Source organism: Mus caroli, chromosome 13, assembly GCF_900094665.2.
Source record: "Mus caroli chromosome 13, CAROLI_EIJ_v1.1, whole genome shotgun sequence".
NCBI lineage: Eukaryota > Metazoa > Chordata > Mammalia > Rodentia > Muridae > Mus > Mus caroli.
In genome coordinates this window covers 34,365,860-34,372,533 of record NC_034582.1, presented here as the reverse complement: position 1 = coordinate 34,372,533, position 6,674 = coordinate 34,365,860, and positions in this window count along the sequence as shown.

Sequence of the window (6,674 nt, the reverse complement as noted above, 5' to 3'; positions counted from 1 at the left end):
CCTAACTAAGACAGAAGTTGGTACCAGAAGTGGGGTATTGCTGTGATAGGCCTGACCATGCTTTTATTTGAAAGAATGTGGATTTTGGGACTTTGGATTTGGAAAGCAGTAGAATGCTTTAAATGGGGCTTAATGGGTCATCCTAGTAGGAATATGGAAGACTTTGTTGCTGGGAGTAATTTGAACTGTGTTGACNTGGCCCAAGAGATTTCAAAGGAGAAGAATTTCAGAATGTGGCATAAAGACTGGTTTTGTGGTATTTTGGTGAAGAATGTGGCTACTTTTTGCCCTTGTCTGAAAGGTTTGCCTGAGGCTAAGGTGAAGAGACTTGGCTTAATTGCATTGACAAAAGAAGTTTCAAAAAAGCCCAGCAGAGACTTTGTTCTCTGGTTAAGTCTCATGAAGAGAAGTTTGAACAAGCATAGCAAGCTTAAAAAGGAAAAATATAAAATATATGGTTTGAGTATTAAAGGNGTACCAGGAAGTGAAATGGAGCAAAATCTTGTGTTCTAGGAGATAAAGATTAAGGGAGTGGGACCTTGGGGCAAGATCCTACCCAGCTAAATTAGATCCAGGCATGGTGGAACACACCTTTAATCCCATGAGACAAGCATGCTGATCTCTACATTCAAGCTCAATCTACAGAGCAAGAACCAGGATAGCCAAGCTTAGGCAGTGAAGGATTTAGAAAACATAAAGCTAGTGATAATGTAATAATACAAGGGGATCATGTTCTAGTTCCTGTAAGCAGCAGAACTCGGCAGCTTCAGCCATGTGCCTCTGGCTCTAGAGTTAAGAATGGAAGGAACTACTGGGAAAATTGATGCTGGTTAGCTGGAGCTAAGGAATTAGTGGTGATTAAGAAGAGACCAGCATCGTTGAGGTGAAATCTTCTGGAAATTGTTTTCTGGGAGCACAAAGAAGCTGTGTTCCAGAGATACCCAAGGTTGTACCTCATGCTACGGCTGGACTTGGTAATGTGTAAGAGTCACTCAGGTGGTACTGCTTGTGAAGAAATGAAGGGATCATGGAGAGAAGCTGAGGCTTAGCACTGTGAGAGGCCAGGGAAGGCCATTGGAGAAGGTGAAGCCTCAGCTGTAGTTGATGGCCCAGGACTGAAGGGGTCATGCAAAGGATTTGAGGCTTGGCACCCTGAAGAGAGCCTATGAGAGGNTATTGGTGAAGCCTAGTTGGAGTGGAATACCCCAGTGTATTAGAGATGTCAGTACCATGGAGTGATCACCAAGAACTGCAGCCATAGTGGAGTGGATCAACCTGAGCTTAGAGTGCTACAGAGGGCAGAGCTGGAAAAGTGATGCCAGCCCTTAGGAGGAGTCCAAAAGATCAAGTGGAATCCCAGACACTGAAACAAGAAGCTGTAACATTGAAATTGCCTTGGAGACTCAAAGATGTTAATGATGCCAGAGCCATGGGATACATGCTGAGGAAAGCTGCTAACAGGGAGTGGAACCAGCCCAGGAGAAAGACCNCTTTGACATCAGCCATGGAGATGCAGAGTTTGGCGTTTGCCCAGCTGGTTTCCTGCCTTGCTTTGAGGATTACAGTTAATTAAGTTGAATGAATCTCAGGAGAGACCTTGAACTTTGGACTTTTAACATTGTTGCGACTGCTATAGACTATGAGGACTTTGAAAGTTGGACTAAATGCATTTTGCATTATGCTATGTTTAAGTATGGCCCCCATAGACTCATGTTTTTGAACAAGTCTATGGGGACCAGGGAGTGGAATGTGATGGTTTGTATATCCTTGGACCAGGGAGTGGCACCATCTGAAGGTGTGGCCTTGTTGGAATAGGTGTGACCTGGTTGGAATGGGTGTGTCACTGTGGGTGTGGGTATAAGATCCTCACCCTCATTGCCTAGAAGTCAGTCTTCCACTAGCAGCCTTTGGATGAAGACATAGAACTCTCAGCTCCTGCTGGGCCATGCCTGCCTGGATACTGTCATGCTCCCACCTTGATGATAATGGACTGAACCTCTGAACCTGTAAGACAGCCCCAATTAAATGTTGTTTTTTATAAGACTTGCCTTGGTCATGGTGTCTGTTCACAGCAGTAGAACCCTAACTAAGACAGTCGCTTTCAAAATTCCGTTTCCTTTATTCATTCACTGCTTCGTATTTCACGTTTTGAGAGCGTTGCCCCTGTTGAGAGACGTGGGGCAAATAAAGCCGCAGAGTAACTCCCACAGTAAGACATACTATGTATTGCAAGCAGCGTGGATGGGAGACATCATCAGCAGGAAGTATGACACACAGGAGCCGCCTCTGCCTGGGTGGATCCGGGCAGGAGAACTTGTTCCTCCCTAGCAAGAGCTGTGTGCCTCCTCCGGGGCTCCATCATTGTCTGATTGCTCCGCTCCTTCCCCTACAAGCTCCCTGCCCTGTCAGCCTCCTGACCCATGGCCCTGGTTTTAAAAAGGTGTGGGGGAGACTTAGGTCAAGTCAAGGTCATGACTGATTAATGGACTGAATTTTTAATGCATTGATAACTATAGCCCTTGTCATCAAAATCAGCCCAGGGGAAGTATAGCAGAAGCGGCAAGTGGCCTTCAAGATTCCAGTTCTCCTTGCCTCCCGAAAGCAAAAACTGAGTTTTTAGATAAATACATTGGTCATTGTTTATCTAAACATGGACGTAAGTATAAAGGTTTGTGTGTGGATTCTATGAATTATCATTAAAGGTGTAAAATACACCCTTTTCCACTTCCTGGATGATTCTTGATTAATCAGCTAACACTAACCTCTCTCATTTGAATAGCTGTCTTAGTCCCTGACGTCATAGTGGCAGCCAATCAGCAGCCTTGGACTATTTGTCTCAAGAAAGAAATTACCGTGTTTAAGCCACATATAGAAAACTCTCGCCTTGGCTGGTACTTGTGATTTTAGGCTTATACAAGCTAGAAAAACAAATCTTCATATGGCTGATACACGGGTTCCACGGAAGACCAACCAAGGCGCTGCTACTCCTGGTACAATTCACTGGCTGGCTCAATAACGTCTGTCAGTACAACAGAAAGTTCCTATGGAAACAGACCCTGTGTGCTAACAGGTTTCTTGGGTGACGACATCTGTATACATTCAAGTCTGAGGGACACAGTCCTAAGACCTCTGCCTGCTGCACCCAATCATGCACAGGTCCTGCTGGTATTCTTCTTGGCTGTGAGCAATTTCACAGCAGGGTCTTCCTGTTAGGATCAATAACAAGAGTTGGCCTGGGCTGGAGAGATGGCTCAGTGCATAAGAGCACTGACTGCTCTTCCAGAGGTCCTGAGTTCAAGCCCCAGCAACCATGTGGTGGCTCACAACCATCTGTAATGGAATTTGATGCCCTCTCTGGTGTGTCTAAAGACAGCTACAGTGTACTCTCATATACATAAAATAAACAAATCTTAAAAAAGAAAAAAGATTTGGCCTTTGGCAACATATCCAGGTTCTAGTTTCAGATGTTTTAGCCACTAGGAGGTAGCTCTCCATCAAGGTCTGTATTTTCCATTTAATAGATGTCAAATAAACAATTACGACCCTAAGTTTTCTGTGTTTCAGAAAGCAAGGAACACAAATGTCACCAAGTAGTTTTTAACGAGGAAGTACTCCCCTCTTGCTTAGTTGGTGACCATATACAGTACCATTCTCTTGCAGAAATGGACACACTGTAATTTAGAGGCAAGTTGCCTAATCCCAGGGTGAGACTTTCTCCTCCTGCAGTGATTTCTTTGTACAGAAAGAAGCAGAAAGCATGTACAAAAGCTGGCTGTATCTTGGAAACATCAGATAAGTTTGGCCCCTGTACTGGCTGGTCTTGTGTGTCAACTTGACACATCTGGAGTTATCACAGAGAAAGGAGCTTCAGGTGAGGAAATGCCTCCAAGAGATCCAGCTGTAAGGCAGTTTCTTAATTAGTGATCAAAGCAGGAGGGCCCCTTGTGGGTGGTGCCATCCCTGAGCAAGCTTGGGTTCTATAAGAAAGCAAGCTGAGCAAGCCAGGGGAAGCAAGCCAGTAATAACATCCCTCCATGGCCTCTGCATCAGCTCCTGCTTCCTGACCTGCTTGAGTTCCAGTCCTGACTTCCTTGGTGATGAACAGCAGTATGGAAGTATAAGCTGAATAAACCCTTCTCTCCCCAACTTGCTTCTTGGTCATGATGTTTGTGCAGGAATAGAAACCCTGACTGAGACAGTCCCAGTCACATAGCACACCAGAGGTAGAAGTTAAACTCTCCTGGGCCTTGGATGTCAATGGTCCTCCTCTCAGACCAAAAAAAGAAGGAAAGAAAAGATGGAATAAATTGAATTGCACCAATTTTGACCCTGCAAAATCTCTTCCAAAGGCTATGTATATGTAAAGGTCCAAAGCTGTGTGTGTGTGGTGTCCATTTCGAATGAATAGCCACAGTGTAGAAATGTAGCCCTTCTAGAGACACTGTTTTATTGATATCTTGATCCCCTAATTATTAGAAATAATCATTACCTGAAATTGGCAATGCTTAAAAGTGAGATTTTTAAAGAGCAGCTTCCTGGGGGACCCCCAACATGGTTTTGTTTTCCCGTGCTTTATTTGGGGTTGGTTTATGCCTGCGCTGTACTGACAATTAGGGGAACTATGGTAGCTCACTCTCCTGCCCAGTGTTCTTAGTAAAGAAGCAGCCCATGAGGCCAAAGACCTGGAAGCTCAGGTTCAGACAAGCCTACATTTATAACTCAAAATTTACAGTATGTTAAATAGACCATCAATTTTTTTCAATGCTTAGCTGTGTCTACTTTAACATGTATCAAATATGACGTTAAAATGTATAGCCTAATAACTTGGACACATGTGCCCCCACCCATAAAACCATCACCACAGTCAAGACAGTGGGTATACCTATTATCCAGCCTGAACGTTTTCCCATGTTACTATTTAATCCCTATCATTTCCACCACCCCCACGCCACAGCACCCTGCTCTCTAACCATGTCTGGCATTGCTTTCTGCCTCTAGTGTGAATTCCCTAGCAACAGCATCACGCTGCTTCTTTCGGGTAGCCGATGGATGGTTCTTGGGATTACCTGTGCTGGTGAAGAATGGGCAACCTGCTCTTTTGCTGTGCAATGCTATTCCACTCTAAGACTGTTATAGGAGCTATCCCTTCTCCACTGAGCCAGCCTGCTGCACATCTTCTGATCACACAGATCATATATGCTGGAGCTGAGGAGTCTTTATTCTGTTCCCCATCCCACTTTCATGTCACATGTTTATTCTCGAGTGCCAGTATTTGGGTTCTTTCCAGTGCTTGCTATGAGTAAGGCTTTGTATCAACATACACTTTTGGTTTTTTTTTATGGCACTTCTGAAAAATCACACAAATGAATATTTAAATTTCCAAGATACTGCCTAAGTAGTTTCTCATTTTAAACTCACCTAAGAGGAGCATGCCAGATCAAGTTTCACAGCGTTCTCACCGACCCTATTATTCATTCATTTGTTCATTCATTCAATCTTTCAGTGCTGGGAATCAAACCCAGTTCCACATGCATCCCAGGCAAATGGTCTACTGACTGAGCTCATTTCCATCGTGCTAGTATCAGTCTTTCTTTTCACTATAATCTTCATGTAATATTAATATTCCTTTCTTTAATCATTAATGAGGCTTGGCATGTCTTTATATGCTCTGTGCCTGTTTCTTATATCTTTTGAGTAAACCTTTAGCTCTAATCTTTTAGCTATTTTAATGGTGTAGCTTGTTCTGTCATGGCTACATTTGGGAGTTCATTCCATGCCTGGCTATAAGTGCTTTGATGCATTCCTTACTTGTAAGTCTTCGTGTGCGCAGCCCTAGCCTACTCCATGCATTCTCTTGACAGTTCCTTTCAAATAAGTTTTATATAATAAAGACCAACTTAGCTGGGTGTTTTTTTTTTCCCCTTGGATTATGCTGTTGATAAGTCTAATTAGTGGCTACCTCGATTTCACAGTTCCTTCTGTGTCTACCTCTAGGCATTTTGTATTTTTAGATGCTTAGTGCCAAGGTGTTTGGGGTGAAGTTTACATGTCCCCTTGGGTGGTTGCCCAAATCTCTTGTTGTAGGAACTATCCCATCTCCATTGACCCAGCCCTGCTGGAAATATTTTGATCATATATACTGGTCCCCCGACCCATTCCTTGCCACAGTCAATGCCACAAGGTTTGGCTTACAGTACTTGCCTTTGGAAGATGCTATCGCTGCCAAACCGTGTGGCATTGACTATGGAAAGAAATAAGTCTGGGAGCAGAACAAAGATTCCTCAGCTCCAATATATACTTTGCTGTTTTCATCATTGCTCGGGGGCTGCTCTGTGTGATTGCTGACTCTGTACTCATTTCCAAATCAGTTTGTTAAATTCTGCCAAGTGTCTGTGAGGATTTTGAATGAGATTGAATTGGATCTATCCATCAATTTAAAGAAAATGCCATCCTAAGAATACGGCATTCCCAAGACAAGAACATTGCTCTTCTTTCTCTCAGTTCATTTAGGTTTGAGAACTTCTGTCAACAACACTCCTCCGTTTTCAGGGCATGACATTCAGACCTTTTTTTTTTTTTTTTTTTTTTTTTTTTTTTTTAACTCAAATTTTTTTTTCATTTTTTTTTTAAACACTTTTTTTTAATTTCTAATTGCTCACTGGGAAACTATAGAA